Source organism: Tamandua tetradactyla, chromosome 2, assembly GCF_023851605.1.
Source record: "Tamandua tetradactyla isolate mTamTet1 chromosome 2, mTamTet1.pri, whole genome shotgun sequence".
Lineage (NCBI taxonomy): Eukaryota > Metazoa > Chordata > Mammalia > Pilosa > Myrmecophagidae > Tamandua > Tamandua tetradactyla.
Genome location: NC_135328.1, coordinates 38,073,800 through 38,094,634, shown reverse-complemented (window position 1 = coordinate 38,094,634; position 20,835 = coordinate 38,073,800). Strand labels below are relative to the sequence as shown.

General features: G+C 41.0%; 1 long non-coding RNA gene across 6 annotated transcripts in view; it reads left to right on the top strand.

The window, feature by feature from the left end:
* Window positions 1–19,323: 19,323 nt before the first annotated feature.
* LOC143659728 (uncharacterized) overlaps window positions 19,324–20,835 on the top strand; it is a 51,072-nt gene continuing 49,560 nt past the window's right edge. For all 6 annotated transcript variants that reach the window (XR_013163685.1, XR_013163683.1, XR_013163684.1 and 3 more), the window contains exons 1-2: window positions 19,324–19,408; window positions 20,569–20,636. This is a non-coding gene — a long non-coding RNA (uncharacterized LOC143659728). The remainder of the gene's footprint in view (window positions 19,409–20,568; window positions 20,637–20,835) is intronic.

Here is a 20,835-nt window from a genome sequence, read left to right as displayed (position 1 = left end):
AACGGTACCTAACATGTGGTTAGATGCTCAGAATGTCCATATGATGGATGGATAAAGACTGGATTGGAGGAATGGCTGCAAGAAAACAGATAAAAATATCAACTTCGAGAGAAAATTCAAATGAACAGATGTCAAGTCTCAAATGACAAGTCGGATACAACAGGTGAATAATTTGAAGAAAGATCTCTCTAGATGCACGCTTTTACCTTAAATGACTTCCAGTGTAATTTTTTTCAAAGAAAATAATGCATAATTCCACTTCAGAATTAGATTTCACTTTGGGTCTAATTCAGACGGCAATGATTAAAAGACTGCCTTCCTGTTGCCAGTGTTTGCTCCAGTCAATGATAGGAACTCCAACAAGACCTGTGAGGAATTTGTTCATGATTGACTCTCTACCCAATTTGACAGGTTCCATCACCTCAAAGTCTCCTAAGGAATTCATCAAATTTTAGTCATGTGAGAAAAGGAAAATGATTCAGAAGGGGCTGGGTTTTCCTGAGGACCTTCTTAGGTATTTTATTGTACTGTCACATTTAAACCTCTTACCAACCCATCCTATTTAAAGATAAAGAAACTGAAAGAAGGTAAGACTTAGCAGTGCCACTCAACCAGGTTGCAGATGCACCTGGGTTCCAGTCTGCCAGTCGAAGGCCATGCTTTTCTCTCTGTACATGCACAGACTATGCTCTCAAACCCAGGGGCATTTTTATTTTCCTATTCAAAGTGATACATTGCAAACAGCTTTCTCTTCCCCAATACCCAGGTCCTAAATAGTGTTTATAAATAAAACAATGATATGACCAGAGAGTTCCCTGAAGGGATAAACTCCTCTTTCTAGTGTAACTTGATCTGAAATAAAATCTAAATAGAGCTTTTATCCTGAGAACTGTTGTTAAGAATGTGCACATCTTTACTTTAAGCCTTTCTCTATGCATGTGTATTACTCAGTCACATTTGTCCACTTCTTCCCTTCATGGATACTTGTTCTACTACTTGCCTTAATTGAACCCAGAGATTGTGTTTAGACTCAGCTCACAGCTGGATTCAGGGGACTTTGTCTGATTCTTCTTATAGGACATCTTCTGTTGACCTGCCACACTTGAAAGACAGTGGACTTGGTGATATTTTGAAGTTTAGCAAGACCATCTTTGGTACCTCCATATCTCCCACTATAGATCCTCACTTCTGCTTCCACAGACTCCTGGGATATAATTGCCATGCCCTGGAGGGAGGAAGCAGAGAGGAGGGTGCAGAGAGTTGGGCTGAATCAGGTAAGAAGTACAAGAGCAGGAGACTGGACTTGAATAAGAAAACATATCAAAAGGTTCTCAAGGCTTAGGAATGCTGAGCTTCCATCAGATCATGTGGGTCTGCGTCAGCTGTCCAGGGAACACACTGACTGTGGGGCAAAAATGCATTGCCTAATCCCTGCAGGTAGATTGCAAAGGAAAATGTACACACCTTTGCCTATGAGTATGTTTGGGTGGGATGACAGGAAGAAGCAAGGCTTGGGGGAAGAGTAGGGTTTTTATCCTTCAACAAATCACATATTCATTGAATCATTTTTTTTATGTCTGAGATAATGTGCTAGTTGAAGGGAATACATAGGGATAAAAAAGCAGGAAGCATCCATGTCAGAGACTGACATTAACCATGTGATCACACAAAAATATATATATTATAAACTATGTTTAGAGATGAAAAACAAACACATGGAGTTAAGAGCATGTATGAGGAGTCCTGACCCAGGGTGAAAACTGTTGTAGGCAGGAGGAGCAACACATGCGAAGGTGCTAAGCAGAAAGTAGTCTGGTATGTTCTGAGCCCAGTGTGTGAAATAAGCCTAGTATGGCTGGGACAGAGTGGCATAGCCTGGAACTGAGAAGGTGGGTGAGAATCAACTCAGGCAGGACTTTGTGGGTTATAGTGAGGATTTTGATAATAGATAAGGAATTGTGTTCATTTGAAACTTTTATACACCCCAGAAAAGTCATGTTCTTTTAACCCTTATTCAATCATGTGGGGCAGACCTATTGCTTGGTGCAGGACTTTTTGATTAGATTATTTCCATGGAGTTGTAGCTCCACCCATTTCCAGGTGAGTCTTAATTAGTTTACTGAAATCCTTAAAAGAGCTCACAGAGAGAGGAAGAGTTCAGTGCCAACACAGAGGTCTTCAGGGGACCGTAGTTTGGAGATGCTAAGGTAAGAGACGAAATTCAGAGTTGCTCTGGAGAAGCTAAGTGAGGAATAAAAGGCACTTAGAGAGAAAGCCAGTGGAATTAGAGCCATGTGAAACCAGAAGCCAGGAAATAAGGACAGTAGATGTCATCACATATCTTCCCGTGAGACAGAGAAACCCCAGACACCATTGGCCTTTTCTTAAGAATCAAGGCGTCTTTCTCTGCATGCCTTAGTTTGGACATTTTCAAATAACAAATAACTTCCCTTTGGAAAAGCCAGTCCATTTCTGGTATATTGCATTCTGGAAGCTTTAACAAACCAAAAAAGGAACCCATTTTGATCACTAATTGTTGGGTACTATTTCTGAGTTTTAATGGAAGAGTTACATAATCAGAACCACATTTTTGAACGTTATCCATATGTAAAGAACCATAAAGCTAAAAGTTCACAAATGTATAACAAGTATCTAGTAAGATCCTCTGAAGCCAACATTTTACCCTTATGAGACAATTGTGGCAGGAGACAGGAAAGGAGTCAGCTTTTGACATCTTTTATATACCAGGAACTGTGATTAGGGTATAGTGATCCTCATTTCATTTTATCTCCAAACAACTCTACAGTGTAGATGGTATATCTCCCACTTGAAGAATAAGGGAAAATTTGCTTAAGAAATCCATCCATCCATCTATCCACCCATCTATCCATCCATCCATTCATCTAGCTTATTTATCGATCAAATATATTATTAAGGTCACACACTGAAGGTATTTAGCTAGGCAATGGGAATGCAGTGGTGAACAAAACATGACCTCTGCCCTTAATGATCTCATAGACTAATGGAGACAGATAAATAAATGGTTGCTTGAAATTCAGTGAGTAAATTCTATGATGTGGGTAAGCCCATAGTGCTTGGGAGATTGGGGATGGAACCCCCAGCCTTATCATGGTAGGTCAGAAATCTTATCTCAGGACTCACAACCAGTGTGCATCAGAGCCAAGTCTCCAAGTCATGTAGATCTGCCTTAATCTGAAACTTACAAGCTCTTTTCATTTCAATATATTATGCAAGACGTTACTTTGGCTTTTTGGTAAGCATCCTGAAAACGTATGAGCTCCCTTGACTACGTATCATTGGAGTTTGGCTGCAAAGTACTGTGTGAATAAGTGACTGAGGCCAGCAGACCTCAGCTCCTCACAACCACACCACACACACGTGACTGGAGTGCACTCAGGCCTCTATAAGCACCTGCCTTGGACAGGCCATGCATTTAATGAGCTTTGCCATGGCAGAAGGGCACTTGGCACCTCACCTGATGGAAATGGCCCCTCAGGCCAAACAAAAATGAAGTGCATAGGCTGCCAGACTTTTTGGAGCACGGGAGAAAGAAATCTGGGTTGAGTGAGAAAGAGCTATTAATTATATCTCAGCTCAGGCCTAAGAGTGGCGAGAAGTGCTTCTTACCAAAATCACTTGTCTCAGAGCAAAGGAGAGTGCTGTCACCCATTCTGTTCCATCCACAGGCCCACAGGGGCCTTGAGGGGCTGCATGAATATATGTTTATAGATGTTTTACTAAGCACTGATTATGTGCCAAGCACAGCATTTAGTGTTTTTCTATATTATCTTAATTCATCTCTGTTATTTCTTAATTAGAAATGTTCGTTGTCAACAGACTAAAAAGATAGAGCCCTCCCCCCTTCACCTTCCAAGCTTGTCTTATCCAGACTCTTTTCTGACTTTTAAACAAATATGTGCAGAAGGACAAGTTACTTTGAAAACATACTATTTGACATTGGTCGCTTTTCCCTGCTGTGACTCCAGGAAAGGAGTCAACCTTTTTGACTTGGGCCTTTGGGGGGGTATTATGTTGCATCATCCCAGAGGACCAGAGGAAGCAGAGAAGTGTTTTGTTTCGTTTGTTTTGAGGAGACTGGGAAGAGGCACATGAAGTGAATGGGACTGAGCTTCCCCTGCATGGAGAGGGGATACAGCTGGGTGGCAGGTCCTGGCTTGACTGAAATGGGGAACCAGGTGTGGGCTGTGTGTCTGCATTCAGTCAGGAGGACCACTGTGTATGGCATCTCAAAGCCCTGGGGAGTAGCTGTGCCCTGGAAATAGGCACATAGCCAAGAGACCAAGCAAGCATGCAGGCAGACCCTGCACTCAATTTAGGACCTGATCTTTACCTGATTTCCAAAATTTACTACACCCTCAGGACACAGAAAGATAGGAACTGAAAGGGAGGATGCTTGTGTATTCCATTGCCATCTCCAAAGACAACATTCATAAACCCTCAAAAATAAGTACACCCTTCATAAACACAAATGCACAGTCACATGAACTTGGTATTATATGCACTGCTTTTCTGATATACTCTTTTTTGCATTAGCTGATATTTTTAATGACTGTATATGCAAGTATAAGTGCATATGTGTGGAAATATGTGGGTATGTGTGCACATGTATGTATACATGCATGTGTATATGTGTGTATAAACATGAGCTTGTATGACAGTATGCATGTGGGTAGATATACATGTGTGAGTATGTGCTCAAACATGTGTAACCACGTGTGTGTGTTTGTATATGTGTGCAACAACCCAGGGTAAAAGGATGCTGAGAACCCATCTAAATTATTATCTTAGAGCTGCACATGAGAGTAACAGACTTCTTAAAATTCAAATTAACATTATTGAGTGGCATGGAGAAAGGGAGAGAGGGGAGAGGGGGAGACAGTGAGCCAGCCAAGGCTCCTTGATTTAGGACCAAGCCATCTTTCACCACATACAACATCAAGGGCAGGTTGAGCGCACAGCCAGATGGGAGGCTGCCTACCTGGCATGGCTTGAATCATCCTCCATCAAAAGTCTCCCTTCAGTGTTCTTCATCATAGCAAGATCTTTTCCTACCTCTCGCTTAATGAATTTGTGACAAAAGTGCTCACAGTGTGCTTTTTCTCCTGTTCCTACAGGTGACAGAGGTGGCATTTATATATTAAGTCCTTATCAATATCATGGATTAGTTACCACCTTGGCCTTGACATGAGGTTGAGTTATATTTGTACCACTGATGATCTGACTGAGTTTGGTAACTTCTTGTACTTCCATTTTCTCATATATTCAGTAGGCATTTTAAGAATCTATAGGATGGTGGGAAGATTAAATGAAGGGGTGTTAGTGAAGTGGATGGCCCAGTCAACATATCATCTTCAACACCATTATTACTCACCAGTCGTTCATATCCTATGGAAGGTATGACAGCAAATTGTTCAGCTTTGGGATTGAGCATCATAGAATTTCAATCAATAGGATACATATAAGTGGCTGTGAGGAAGGGAATGGAGAACTGCCAGCAGCAATAGAGCTCCCATCAGAAGAATTAGAGCTGAATAGGATCCTGAATAGTAAGAATATTACTGTGCAGATGTGGGGATGGATGACCCTGTGATGGTGACAGTTCTTTCAGCCTCTTTAAGCTTGATTGGAGGAGGGCTACTGCCCCTTTCCAGGTCCTTGCTTGAGTCCTTCAGTCTTGTAATGTGAAAGGAGTTCAAAGAGACTTTAGCCATCAGCAGTATCAACTTCTCACGGTCCAGAGGAGAACAATACAGCTCAGAGAAGGGTGGAATATGTTCGGGGTCACACCGTAGGTCAACTCTAGAGTTGGGACTAGAACTCTGGTCACTGGACTCCCATCCAAGTGCACCTTTCAATGCCTTCCAGTCTCAAGTTCAAATTCCAGCACTCGCCTATGACGAAAGTATGCATCAGGCCCATTCTGCAACTTACCTTGGTCCTGCCCCTGCCTCAGCTAACTGTGGCCCTTAGGGACACCCTCCCCATCCCTGCATTTGTGAAATGGTGGCTGATCTAATGTGTTCTGTGGTCCCTTTGGCTTTGATGATCTGTGCTTTCTCAGCTCACGAGTCTTAGAAGCTGTCAGATGTCCGAGTAGGAGGAAGATGCCTCATGACAGGTGGTATCCCTGATTCTAGAGGGGAGACTTGGCAAAGCTGCCTCCTCTGATGAGGATGGAGAGGGTGGGAGCTGACAGAAAAGAGCCATCCACTTTTGAAAAAAAACTGTGATTCACCTATTAGTAGAGGGCTGGGGGCACATCAGCCAATAACATAGGACTCAGCAAGAGATATGTCTGTGAAATTCTAAGCTCTGGACCCCTAAATCCTCACTTTTCCCAAAAGGCCCAGAGCTGACACAAGCAAACCCAAAAATTTGAATCCATAATTTTCTCACTGAGATTCAGGGAAGCCACTATTTTTGAAATACAGATTCTTCCAGATTATTCAGTAAGTGTTAGTGACTCAGTTCTCCATGACACAGCCAGAATGGTCTCTCTAAACATAAATTAGGGCATGGCATTTTCTGGGTTAAAACATTTCAGGGACTTCCACAATCCTTGCTGTAGCCTGTAGAGTCCTGTAAACTGGCCTTAGCCCAGCCTTTCTCTCCCTACCATTGCTATACTCCATCCACATTGTCCACTCTCCTTTCTCAAAGGACTCTTGCTCTTCCCATCCTCAAGACTTCTGCATATTACATTCATCCCACAAGGAATGCTATGCTCTCTACTCCTTTCCCACCCAACTCTAGTCTTTTTTAAGGTCTCTTATTAAATATGATTAGAGAGGGTCTTCTCACCCTTCCTCAATCTAAATTATGACCCCAGTGATATTCTTACTCTTGGTAACATTGTCTCTTAGCACTTACCTCAATCTGTAATTGTATGTTTGTTTGGGCTTATTTCACCCCCAACTCCTCTACTATTTCCAAGCCCCGTAGGACCAAGAATCATTGACAGTTTTCATCCCTGAAATGTCAATCCCTAGCACAGTGCCCGGCAAACAGTGAACACAGCAAAAGAGCTTTCTTTGTTTTAAAAAAGGAATGCATAACTATTGAGGTCTCACATCAGGAATCACTGTCATAAAGTTCTAAATATCCGCAGTTCCTTCCAAAATGCCTTCAGGGGAACTTGTGCACTTAGTGCTTTGTATTATCTGTCCCAGGAGATAGTTTTCTTAGAACCATAAATGTCAAGACTGGACCGAAGACTAGCGAGAGCACCTGATCCATGGTCTCCTAATTATTTTCCAGTAGCAGTACCTGTTTTCCCAGCAAAAACTTAGTGCAGACCCTAATAGACAAACCATACGAAATCAAAGGTCTCTGATTAGTGTGCGGACTGGATGCAAAGGGGTTGGATGTACAGGGGCTGAATGCTTAACATCTTTGCCTTCCTCCTCAGGGGGTACATAGTCTAAAGAAAAGTTTAAAACAAAAAATAAAATCAACTAAAATTTGGTCTGCTTTTTTCCTTAGGCAATCCTAGACAATGTCAGTGATAAAATATTTTTCACTTCCAGGTGGAATGCTGCAGATCCCCATGGTTTCTCTCCAAGGAATTCTTCCCCAAAGATCATCTGAAAGAAGGACCTGACTTGGTTAGACTGCAGGAGCTCCCAGGTCGTGCAAGCTCAGAACGAGGATATGCAAGTGGAATTGAGTCAACCTGTGACAGGCACTGGGACAAAGGGCCTTGGTTACTCTTCTAGATACTCCCAGAGAAAAGACTTGCATCCTTGAGAGACTAAGGATTAGGTAGAGCCTAATACCATGTCCTCTGGAACCAGAGAGATAGGATTCAATTCTTAGCTGTGCCATTTACTAGTACCATGTTGAACTGGTACAACTTACTTAACCTCTTCGAGTCTCAGTCCTCATAAAATGGTGATAATAAGATGACATACAGCAAAGTATTGCTTGAAAGATGAAAAAGGAGATTTTATGCTAAGTGTTTAGTAAGGGAGTAAGCACTAGTAGATGTTATCTGTAGTCATTGTTTGGGGTTTTTTTACATAGGAGACATCCTTTTTTTCCTGATGCCTGGATGCTGGTTGTTGAGAATACACAGAGTATAACAGATACCCTTGACTTCAGGATTTCAAAGACCCTTCTCTCCATCTGGGGAATGCTAATTGGCTGGGGCTGAACACACAACATGGCAAGATCCACAAGAAGTGAAGTACCTGATGGGAAACCCCCAAATGGAGACATCAAAATCTTCCCCTTCTTCCTGATCTTGATAACCTAACAACTGAGTTGGAAGAGGAGAGATCAAGACTATTACTGCTCTTTGGACAGAGACAAAAGCTCTATATAGAAAAAACAATGATAAAACCAAAACAATTTTTCTTAGAGCTAGGATTGAGGTACTGCTTATTCTGATTGCACGAAGTTGGCAGGCAGGTAATTCCACAGACCAGACTAATTTGCCCTTTTCATGTGTACCCTCAGATCCTTTATAAATAGAAGCACAATCAGTGTGTTGGAAGCAGTAGCATTTTACATTGCACATGCTTCTTATTGATACATGTTGTATTAGTCAGGATTCTCCAGAGAAATAGAACCAACAGGATATTTATGTATATGATTTTTTATAGGAGCTGGCTCATACAACTGCAGTGATTGGCATGTCCAAATTCTGCAGGGTAGGTTACAAGTTGGGAGCTCTAACAAAAATGAAGTTGAATGTCCAAGGAAAAACCGGCTGGCTAAAGTAGAGCCAAGAATTCTTCTTTCTGACTTCTGAAATCTTTAGTTCTGAGCTTTCAGACCTCTAGCTGTTTGGATTAAGAAACTCCCGTTATTGCTTCTTCTGTTGATTATATATACAATCAGCTGTAGATGCCATCAATCAACTACAGATGCACATTCAATTATGAAATACTCTCATAATAACAATCAAGCCAAGGCCTGCTTGACCAAACACTTGGACACCATAATCCAGCCAAGTTGTCATATGAAATCAACAATCACAGTGAATGATTTCATATGTTTGCAAAGAGAGAAATGAAGGTAGTAAATGACATTTGCTGCATGCCATCCATGTGTCTGACATTGTGTAAGAGACTCTCATATAGCATCTCATTTAATCCCTACAATCACCTTCCAAGATATTCTCACTGGTCAAATTGAAAAATTGATGCTCAACAATTAAAATATCTTGACCAAGATTCCACAGCTTATAAGTAATAGAGCAAGTCCTGGAACCTAGGTGTGTGAGAATCTAAAATCTTTATACTCTCCTCTATACTACTCTGTTGCCCTTTTCATATTTTATTTCTTCAAACATTTATTTATTCACGATTACAACAGACTTGATAGAGATAGAGATCAAAAAAATCACTATGCCCACTTCCCAGAGGAAGAAACAGAGCTTAAGAGTCAACAATGGTTATTCATTGTGATATAACAACAGGTACAGCTTCAAGGGTACATCTATGAATCTAAGAAGTACAGTGATTAGTAATCATAAAATTCACTCCAGTTTGCAATGGCAGATCTTAAATGCTTTGTAGCTCCCTGGCATCTGTTCTAAAAGGTAGAGGGGTGGAGAGAGGACTGTGGAGGTTAAATAGTTTTTCTAAGGCCATGCAGTAAAATACTTCTCAGTTCTCTATCTGTAGGCCTTTGGAGAACCTTCCTTAATTAAGCTCTGCTTCAAGATTTTCAGAAAAAGCACCTTGTTCTGGATCCTGGTAGAACCAGCTCTCTGGTTGAATTGACTTTTCCATTTACTGAATGAAACTGACTTCTGAGTGACAACAGCCTCACACTTAGAACCTGGATCAGAATCATGCTTCAGTCTCCTGGGGTTGGGCCATCATACCTGGTGTTGACAGGCACCCATGCTAAAGCCCATCACTGAGACCCAAAGGGCATGTTCCACTCTGATTGCAAGAAGAAGCACACAGCGGAACGTGCTTCATTCTGTAGGCCCTTGCTAAGCGGAACTGTTTCAGCCCCAGAAGATATTAGTCACAATGATGACTCCTGCTGATTCAAAGCAGCGCAGGATACAGCACAGAACATGAGAGCAAAAGGCCCCATGGATTATCCAGGCTAGCCTCAATAGTTTCCTGATGAGGAGATGGATAGGAAGAGAGCATGTTTTTCCCAAAGCTATCCAGTGAGTCAGAATAGAGAGAAATCATAGCATTTTCTCATTCTGATCAGAGTCTTAAGAAATTCTAAATGGTGGAGATATTTAAGGCCACTGGAGTGCTATAGAGGTTTCAGAGCTTGATGCCTTTTGCATCCTGGACACTTCCTGGTGAATTCTGGGTTGGGGGTTATGGTCAAAATAATGGGCCTACTCCATTCCTTCCCATATCCTCTAGCTAGGACTCTGAATCATACCATATTAAACCTAGAAGGCATCTCAGGAGATCCTCTGTTGCAATGTTTACAGAAGATGACATTGAAGGTCAGCAAGGTGAAAAACTTCACTCATGGTTCCAGAGCAGAAGTGGAGCATCACAGCAGCTTGGAATTTCACACGTGAATTTGTGTTAAGAGAAAGCTGGTTCAGCTCCTAACCATCACATGCAGTTATCATGGGGCCATCACAATTGTATTCATTCATTCATTGAATAAATACATAAGGAGAGCCCACACATGCCAAGCAGTGTCCTGGGTGCATAGAGTTGCAAATAAAATAAAATTGTCTGTTTTCATGGAGCCTGTCAAGTGTTATCTTCTCAGTAAAGCCTTTTTGGGTCACCCCAAACAGGAATGGTCTATCTTTCCATAATTTTTATAGCAAGTTAGGCCAGAAACTTAGTAATACCTAACAAAAGTTTCTTGAACTTTTAAAAATTAACTCAGTCATCGACAAACACTTATTTAGCACCTACTATGCACAAAGTCCTATGTTGTTTTCTATCATATAATAATTGGCAGTAAAGTTTTCTTTATGTATGTCTTATCTTCTCAAGTTGAATATAAACTCCTTAAAGATAGGGACCTTATGCTATAGGTTCATGCCTTGAAGTCTTCTGGGATTAAAATTGCTACTCAGTACATATTATTAGAGGAAGGCAGAGAGAAGTCTAGCAATGTCAATTCTTTGAGGATTTACAGTTAGAGCACATATTATGACTACGATTTCAAGGATTAGAAAACTTAATTTTCTATGTCATACTCAGAATCAGAATTAGAATCGAGGACTTGTGAATATAGTCCTTTAATTCTCTCCAGATAAGGTTAAGGCATTATGACAAATTCAGGAACAACAGGTCTCAAAGTGTTGCCTGGGGAACAGAGAATTTTAGCTCCCTCCCAGTAAGGACATGGCAATCCTTTTTATTACCTGTCAAGACCCATGACCACCCATTCCAAAATTAAAGAATCTTCATTTTTAGCCCTCTTCACAGCCAATTGGAATCTCTCCATTCTGCTATGAATTGGCTCTGACCTCCATGGGAATAGAACTTAATCTTAGAACCTTTATCTAACATAGTGGTTAAGATCATGGGCTCTAATATCAGAATGAACCTGGTTAAGGTTCTTAATGTTCTGATTCTCTGTCTTCTCTTCTATAAATGGCATTGGTGATGCACCTGACTCCCAGGGCTGCTGTGAAGACTGAGATTATCCACTAAAGTTCCTAACCCAAGACTAAGTCCAGTGTAATTCCTCAACAAATGATCACTTATGTGGTCATTTTGCTTGCGATGAAGATAGTCACTTTCCTAAGAGCTGACCATGTGATAGGCATTGTGCAAGCAGCTGGGGTTCAGGAATCACAAAGATCAGTTCTTGAGAGTCCAAAGCTCAGTCTCATTGGGGAGACTGACATGTACACAGCTCATGGCCATTCAGTCCAAATCAAACACAGCACAAATGAAACAACAGGGTTGAAACCAAGAGGGCAGAGTGATTGTATCAGTGGATGAAAATCCACAGGATGAGCAAAGAGGAGAGAAAGTGTTGAAGGAATGATGCTTTCTTAGCATGACTGATGCTAAGAAAAGGCTAGGCACTTTCAAGGAATGCCATGCAGTCCAGTGAAGTCAGAGTGTGGGGAGGTAAATGGATATACAATATGGACAAGTAGATTCAAATCCACATATGAAGTGTTCTAACGCCTTGGAGAGTAATTTGAACATGTTATTTAAGTTTCAATAAGCTTTTGAGACATTCCAAAGGGGGTGGCATGAGCTGATCCAAGATTGAGTCAGTGAGATGCAAAGAATTGGAAAGGGGTCTCCCCTACTGAAAGTTGGGAGACCAGTGAGAAGAGGCTGTATTAGATAAGAGGTAATAGCCAATTCATCTCAGGGAACACCCACCATCCCTTACCATGATTAATAAGACCTTGCATAGGCTAGGCCCTGTTTAGCTTCCTGACCTCCTTCTTTACTACTTTTCCCCTTACTCACTGCCCCCAGACAGACTGCTCTCCACCCTGACCCTGGAGCATCACAAATGTGTCCGAATCTCAGGACCTTTGCACTTGCTTTTCTCTCTTCCTGCAGCATTCTTTCCCAAACATCCATATGGCTAAGTTCCATACTTAGTTCAGGTCTTATTCAGTGGTCATTAGCCTATTTCAAATACCCACAATCATTTTCTCCTCTCTCATCCTGGTTTATTTTTATTCACAAAGCTTACACTACTTGTCATTATAATATATCCTTATTTGTTTAAATCTTTATTTAATCTGTCTCCTTAAGGGGAGAGAATTTATCTTTCTTATCCATGTCTACATCCATAATGCCCAGCCATCACATTGCAGGCACTTGGTAAGTATTTGTTGCATGAATGATTGAGCTAATAGTCTTGCTTTTTCCCCAAGTCATTGCAGTTGCTTACCAACTAAGACATTTCGTGAAGGGAAAAAGAAGGAAAAGCAGTCCTATATTTGAGAATATTCTAAAATGACTTTTGAAATGTCTACATAAATGTGAGTTCTGAGATCTCATGAAGCAAGGGCAGAGTTTCAGTGTGGTGAAAATAGCCCCTTGAAGCCAGAGTTACTGTAAGCCGGAGGGAGGATTAGAGATAAGGTGTTGAGCGTGGAGACCTCCCCTCCCCCCACCAAGCTACCTACCAACAACCAAGCATATGACTGGCAAATCGTAGGCCCACAAAGAATATTTGATGAATTACTGAATAAATGGACATGTTTGGCTGAGTTATTTTCAATATTTTCCTACCTATTTTAAGTGGCAAGATAAAAAAAAAGCAGGGTGAAATACTGTCCCAGCGACCAGAACAGAGCTGGGAGAAATGAGAGGAGGAGTAAGCAAGCACACACTATTATTTATGAAGCCCCATATAGACCATTTTCCTTTCGCATTGAGTAGTGCTCATATTATGCAGTGTTACAAATGCTGGAACAACAATACCTTGTATTTATGGAGTGGCTGCCTCTGAGGGGCTCAAACCATTTTGCAGACATGATCTCATTCATGCTGTCTCAGGTCTTCTATTCAATTACAGAATGGTTCATTGTTCCAAACGATGCAAACTATTTCTTTTAGATGCACTCTTAGAATTATCCATTCTCCTGTTACAGGTTCAAAGATTTACAAATTACCACCAAATGGCTCCGGAATTACTACCACACGAAAAGAGGTGGGTGGAAATGGTTTATAATTTATGAACTCCTCAAATATTAGGAAGTCACCCTTTGTATACCAATCTTAAAAATGAGGGAAAACATGGGCTACGACTCTGTAATAACCACATAATGTGATATTAAAGGTAGGAAAAAGAATTTTAATCCTCTATAACATTAGTGAATGCTGTAAAAATGGTTAAGTGTGGCTAAGAGGCCGGATAATCATTACTATCCTAAATATAAAGGCAGGAAGTGACATGGGCATTTTTCTGAGCTAAGGGTCATAACAAGTGGCTTTTTCTCTTGATCTGCTATGCATTATTTGGTGACTTTAAACAATCTATTAAATTCTCTAGGCCTTTGTTCCTCATCTTCAAATGGGGGCAACTGGATTAGATGTTCATCAAGTCCCTTCCTGCAGCAAGATGGCAGGGAGCTTTCAGCTACTACCCCCACAACCACTCACATTACCGCTATTACTAACCAATGCTTAACCTGGCTTATAATACAGTCTCACAATTGTTCCATAAATGAATGTGTCTAATGTTCAGTAATTTACAAAGTAGACTTGATTTGATAAACATTTTTTGAGTGCCTACTATGCACCAGGTATTTGGGATGTAAAATTTAAGAAAAATACAGTCATAGAGTCATTGAAGCTAAAATCATCAAATCTGGATCAACAGAGGTTTTATTGGATGATATTAAATGAATGGGGTTTAAATGGATATTTAATCAGAGTTCACCAGACAAAATAAGAAAGGTAATGATACAAAAGGGAAAGGCATTATAGTCAGATGGAAGAGCATGAGTGAAGACACAGTGGTGTGGAAGAACTTGGAAAAATATGAATGAGGGGTGAGGATGGACCAAAAGGAAGCCAGGTATGCAGATTTGAAGTCACATGATCAAGAACTTCAAAACTTGGAAAAATTTGTATGTGGCTCTTTCAGCTTCTCTAGTAGGAAATGGACTATTTCTTCAAGATTCATAAGGTAGAAAACTCTTCAAACATAGAAAGAGTGTTCTTATGCTGGGCAACCAGGAAATGACACATGGCAGCATGGCTGGAGAATGAGAGTGTCTGTAAAATTCTCTAATTGCTTTAGTTCTGTTCATCTCATCTCCTTCACTAAATTGTGATCTCCTTTGGGGAAGTGACAGTGCTTTCTTTCTCCCTCGTAAGCTCATCCATGACTGATGGTTCTGGCCACATACTCCCTGCTCAATAAATTCTTGTTGACTTCAGTCTAGTTCATTCTGCAAAGGTCATTTCATTTGGCCTTAGTCGCGAAATGATTTTCAAATGTAAACTATGAATAACTTGGCCCTGGAGTGAGTAACATCTGCAGATAATCATGTCATCTGGCCATGCAGAACCTGTGGGCATGGGGAAATTTTCTGAGATGTGAGCAGATATAAAACAGAAACTGCTACCTGATGTATCCTCATGAATTCTCAGGAGCTATTTCCTCCAGAGCAGTAGAAAAGCTCTTGTGTTGAAAATGCATTTAGTGTTCTGCTATTTGGAAGAGGTTACTCATGTGAAAAAGCTCCCTAAAAATGGAGTCTACATAATCAGATGTAATACCTTGCAGCAAGGATTTTCTTCTATCATTTTCTTTTACAATGATCTGTTGGAAAGAACCCTGGCTTAGGAACCAGAATACCTGAATCTAAGATCTAGCCCTGGGTTTACTAAATATTAGGTCTTGATGTAGTCCCATTATTTTGTGGAACCTCAGATATCCCATTTACAAAGTGGACATGATGATTTCTTAGGGTACAAGCTCAACTTCTTTCTGCTTGTGCAGCATCCTTATGCCTTTTTCTGGAAATATGCCATGCCTTTTTTTCTAGAGTAGTGGTTCCCAAATTTCACCACAGATGAGGATCCCATGACAAGTCTTGTTAAAATGCAGATTTCTGGGCCCTTCTACCAGAATTTCTCATTGAAAAGGTCTAGGGTAAGGACTGAGAATTTGCATGTCTAGCAGGTTCTTAGAGGATAGTGATGTTGTAGTTTCCCGGGTCACACTTTAAGAACTACAGCACTAGAAAACCATCCCATCTTATTCTCAGTCTATGAGGATCAGGGCTGATTTCAGCCCTTGGCTCTAAGACTGGGAAGGCTTGACTTATTAGCTTGTTTCAATCTCAGTGTCATAATGGATTACTTCATACAGGCAGGATGCCCATATCGGGCCAATGGAATTCACTTCAACAGTTTAGCGGGAATACCTCTTCTTGTTAGGACTCTTTGGCTGGCAGAATATGAGTAGGAAACCACTAGGCCCATCCTACATCTCCTAAGGATTATGCCAACAGAGGAAATCAGAGTTGAGTCATGCAAGACAAAAATTCATGAAACTGCACTTTAATATCTTCAAGACATCTTTGAGACATCATATGTGAGACCACATATTCTCTTTTTGGCTTACGCCAGTTGAATTGGGTTTCTGTAACTCACAACCGAATAATCCTGGGTAATATATATATTTCCCAGAACAGAGTCTGGGTTGTAAATCTTCCAAGCAGTTATAACTGTAAGAGATGATGACCAGAGAGGAAAATTATGAAAAGATGGCACAATTCCCTAAGCACTAACCTGCCAGACAATCTGTGGATAACACACCATGAATGACCATGTTAATGAAAAGAAGAAAAGCAAATAACTTCTGCTGAGTACTTAAAGAATATCAGGTTGTCTGCCAAATGATTTTCAGATATTACCTAACTTAAACAATAGTCCCTAGAAGCGGATACAATCTCAGTTTACAAATGAAGATATTGCACCTCAGAGACATTAAGAAATTAACGTAAGTTCGCTCACCTAGTAAAGAGCAGTAAGAACAGAAGAAATAAAGAAGAATGAGGAGGAGGAGGAGAAGAAGGAGAAGAAGAAAAAGAAGGTGACAACCAAGAGGAGGAAGAGTGGAAGGAGGATGGGGAGTGAGGAGGAGGAGGAGGAGGAAAGAGAAGTCGCATTCTGTCATCCTAGTGAGATCAGAAGTTTTGGCTGCAACGTCTTGAAGATGTGAAGATGGTGCTTGGTTCAAAGAAAGGAGAAAATGTAACAGTGACTGGGCCCCATCGAGAAACAAGAGAACTTAAGATGTATTTTGTCCTGGCCTTAGAGAGCTTTGAAAAACTTCCAGCTGATTCCCAACACTGCAGTTTGATACCAGCATTCTGGAATTCTCTGAGGGACCAGATCTGACTGCTGCCATTTCTGTGCCCAACTAACCACCTCAGACTGTCTTGGATGCTGAGCAGTATTGTCTTGATGGACCCCTGTTAAGGGCACAGGATGGCAACATGCCCAGGTCTTTGCCTGCCCTGACCTCAACAAACCCTTAAACTGTCCACTTGTCCCAACTCACTTCAGACTTTTGACAGCTGCTCAAACTCTGCTGCATACCCAACTTATCTAATATGTTTCCCTAGCAAGCCTGCTCCAAGAGCCTGTGTCCCAAACAGAATTTTGTAGGTACTCCAAATATGCACCCAATAAATACCTACTGGTTGCCAATTTCCTCTGTCTTAAAAATACACACTCAGATGGTTTGTTTGTATAAACAGGTTGATCTTTTAAAAAAAATTTAGCTCCCAGTCCTCTTCAGTGTGGCTCTTTCTTACGTCACCTCGACTGCTCTACACTTTGATTTCCATTCATTTGCGTTTGTTCTCAGATACACGGCAGCCCAGCATCATCTTGTAGATGCAATGTAGGTGGTGAGACTTGATCTGGGGTTGTCTGATCAATTCTTCCAACCTGAATTCCTGCCTTCATTTCCCCCCACACTTCTAAACTATGCCCTACACCACTGCCTTTCTGTCTTTCTGAAACACAAAGATTCCTGTCACTCAAATACTTAAAGCCTGCGATTGACACAGCTCTTAACTGTGACATGTTAGGCCCTTTACAGACTTTCCACAATCTGCCATTCCAGCCTTGCTTTGTTGCCGTCACACCCAACTGCACACTCAGCCTCAAATGCCCCAACCCTGGCCAGATACCTGCTCCCTGGATTTAATCTCTGTGCCTCTGCTGAGAATTGTTCCTTGCCACAAGAACAACCATCCTCCTGAATTTCTGCTCAACCACATCTCACCCACCCTTTAAGATCCAGCTAAAAGTCTTCCTCCTCCACCTCAGATCCCCTCACCTGGAGTTAATATCCTCCTCCACCAGACTTCCATAGCATTTTTACTGCTCCTCTTTTACACTCCTCATCCTGTCTCTATTATAGTTATTTATAGATAGGAATCTTATCTCTCCTACCAGTCTATAAAATCTTTGCATGCACAGTCCCTGTGTCATTTATCAGTATATTCTGCACCAAACCTGACTTTGTACCTTGCACATATCAGAAATTTACATATCTAATAAGTAAATAAACCTAGGGAGTTCCAGGAAGGCACCCAATCCCCAAATGTCCTTCTCATTACTCTGTTGTATTGATGGAAATCTCCCAGGCTAAGAGTAGTGGCCTTGGGCTTGGATGGTAGCACTATCTCATTAGATAATACTTAGCAGCAAACATCTCCATTGAAGTGGCCAGCGACCAGGTGCTCATAGAGTAATAAAGGAGCTGGCCTGAAGCAACCCCCCATAGTCATGCATTCCTGTAAGCATTACACTGTATCTTTTAGAATCCATATGCATTCTGAGTTCTATTTCATTAGATGCCAATATTTCACTTAGTAAACATATTCCCCACCAATAGTCAAGTACAATTAACCCCAGGCAGCTGCACTAAGTATATGCTGTGCCTCTGAGCACCCTTTGGCTCCCAACATGGATGATGTTACCCCTGGCTGCAAAGCACAGTGTTAAAGCAGCTGAGCCATTAAAATATTTGTGTGAATTAATGATTCAGTACTTTCCTAACAGAGGGCAAAAGAAAGACAATATGAGACATGGGGGACATAATAGAGGCCAACTCACATTGTGTTTCTTAGCGGCACAGTGTAAAACAGGTCTGGGGAGAGAGGCAGAGATAACGACCTTGGCATCTAAAACTAGGCCAGGTGCCCTGAGACTGGAGGCAAGGGAGGGAGTCTGAGCTGGTCAACACATTTACAGGTGATGTTCCTGCTTTGGCCTTCCCTCTCTCCGTCAAGTTGGAAAAGTGAGGTAGAGAGGTCCTCAATTCATTTTCTTATTGGAAGCTGAGCTAGCTTAACCAGAGCCTGGGGGCTGTCAGCCCAAGATTGTTAATGAACATGTTTCCTGTAGATAATTATAGGAAAGGGAATATTGAAAGCACTTAAAACATTTCATTCTTTTAATTCATTAATTATATTGCAATTATCCCATGCTCAGGAGCTGTTCAGGAGGCTGGATTCCAGCTATTCCTGTGAGACACCATGGGCAGAAATGAGAGCTGAGGGCTTGGGGATAGAAAGCCTAAAGAGAAAAGCTCAGAAAAGGTTAACTGTGCAGATACAAGAAGCTAATTGGAAACCTCTTAAACAAAATCCAGGTTATTAAGAGTTGAAAGAACAACATGTCTCTTTTATTATGGTTACTACGATTATTATCATTGTTTCCCCACCTACATCAAAATTGCTTGGATTCTGATAGACCTATTATAAGGTGCCTATCACTCCTGGAAACACATTGGCCTTGTACTTGAATCAGAGAAATCAGGTTTTTAGAGTTAGGAGTGGATCTTACAGATGATTGTGACATAATGAGGACAATGGCCTGAATGCCACATCTAGTTCTGTCACATCCTAGACATGCCATGCTTTCTCCTCACGCTCTTATGTTATCTGTAAAAAAGAGATGTAAGTAATTTGGATCAACAATTATATATTAGGCCCCTACCACGTGCCAGGAACTGAACTGACTACAGTGGAACAGATGAGATTTCTGCCCTTAGAGAATTTATGTTCAAGTGGAAGAACTGGTCATTTAAATTAATGGTCATAATATAGATGATAGGGCAGCCACAAGGGCCATGGAAGTTCAAGAAGGGAGCTCCTAAGCAGCCTGAGGTAGAGCGGTCAAAAGGCTACTTGTGTGTTCTCTTTCTTAATATGCATGTGCTACATGAATGACAATATCCCATATTTAATGTTATCAGATTTAATCCTCCTAGCTTTCATAAACTCCAGGCTGCTTTCTTCCCCAGTGTTTTATTCTAGAAAATCTTGATGGTGACAGTACAGACTTGAGAAAGCTGCTCACAAATATAATCAGCTACAGGCTGAAGTCCTGAAGTTGGTCTGATCAATGTATACTGATCATCTGCCTTTAGCTGGTCCCTCTGCTGTTCATAGACCTGCCACTGACAGCCTTCTCTGGAATACTAACTCCCATGCCATCCAGAGATGATATTATTCCTGACAGCAAGTCACAGCATTTGGATCAACGTCATTGAACTATTTGTGTGAATTAATGATTCAACTTTTTTTTAAGCTGCGGACAAAGAGAAATCCATATGAGACACGGGAAACCAGATAGAGGATGACTTGCATTACATTTCCAAGAAGGACAGAGGGAATGTCTTTGGCACTTGAAACTAGCCACGGCACCCTGAGACTGAAGGTGTGTTTTTGCCTGACTCTATCATGTGAGCCAGTTCATGACATACTGCTATAACATGATAGACCATGTAGACCAAAACTAAGTCAATCCATTCATCTCAGTCAAGGTCTCAAATATTTGAAAAAGCCCAGCCAAGATCAGCAAAGACATCTTGTAGCAGATTCACAGCTCACCAAACATGTGAAGTAAACTAGTTGAGACCAAAGGGACTGCCCAGCTGAGCCTAGCCTAAATTGCTAACTTGTAGAATCACAAAGTAAATAAATGGCTACTATTTTAAGTAGTTTATGAAACAACAACTAACTGATACATCATTTAACTGTATCATGTGTGTGTGTGTGTATATATCAGTTTAATTCAACCAAAAATTTTTTGAATACTTCTATTATTTTCCTAGTCAATGGAGGCAGTTATGAATGACCCAGACTCTGTCCATAGACACCTACGAGCAACTGCTTCTTAAGTGTAAGTAAACAAAAACTCCTTAATTTTGACCCTTTGATCTATAGACTAGTTGAGTGTTCATGTTTAGGCCTTGGGTGACCTTGAACCCCCTGATAATGTATTAAAACTTTGCATGAATATGCTTATGTGCATTTTTTGAGGAAGAGCCCTTATTTGTACACGATGTTCTAGATATGACAAGTGATTCAAAAGAGATTTA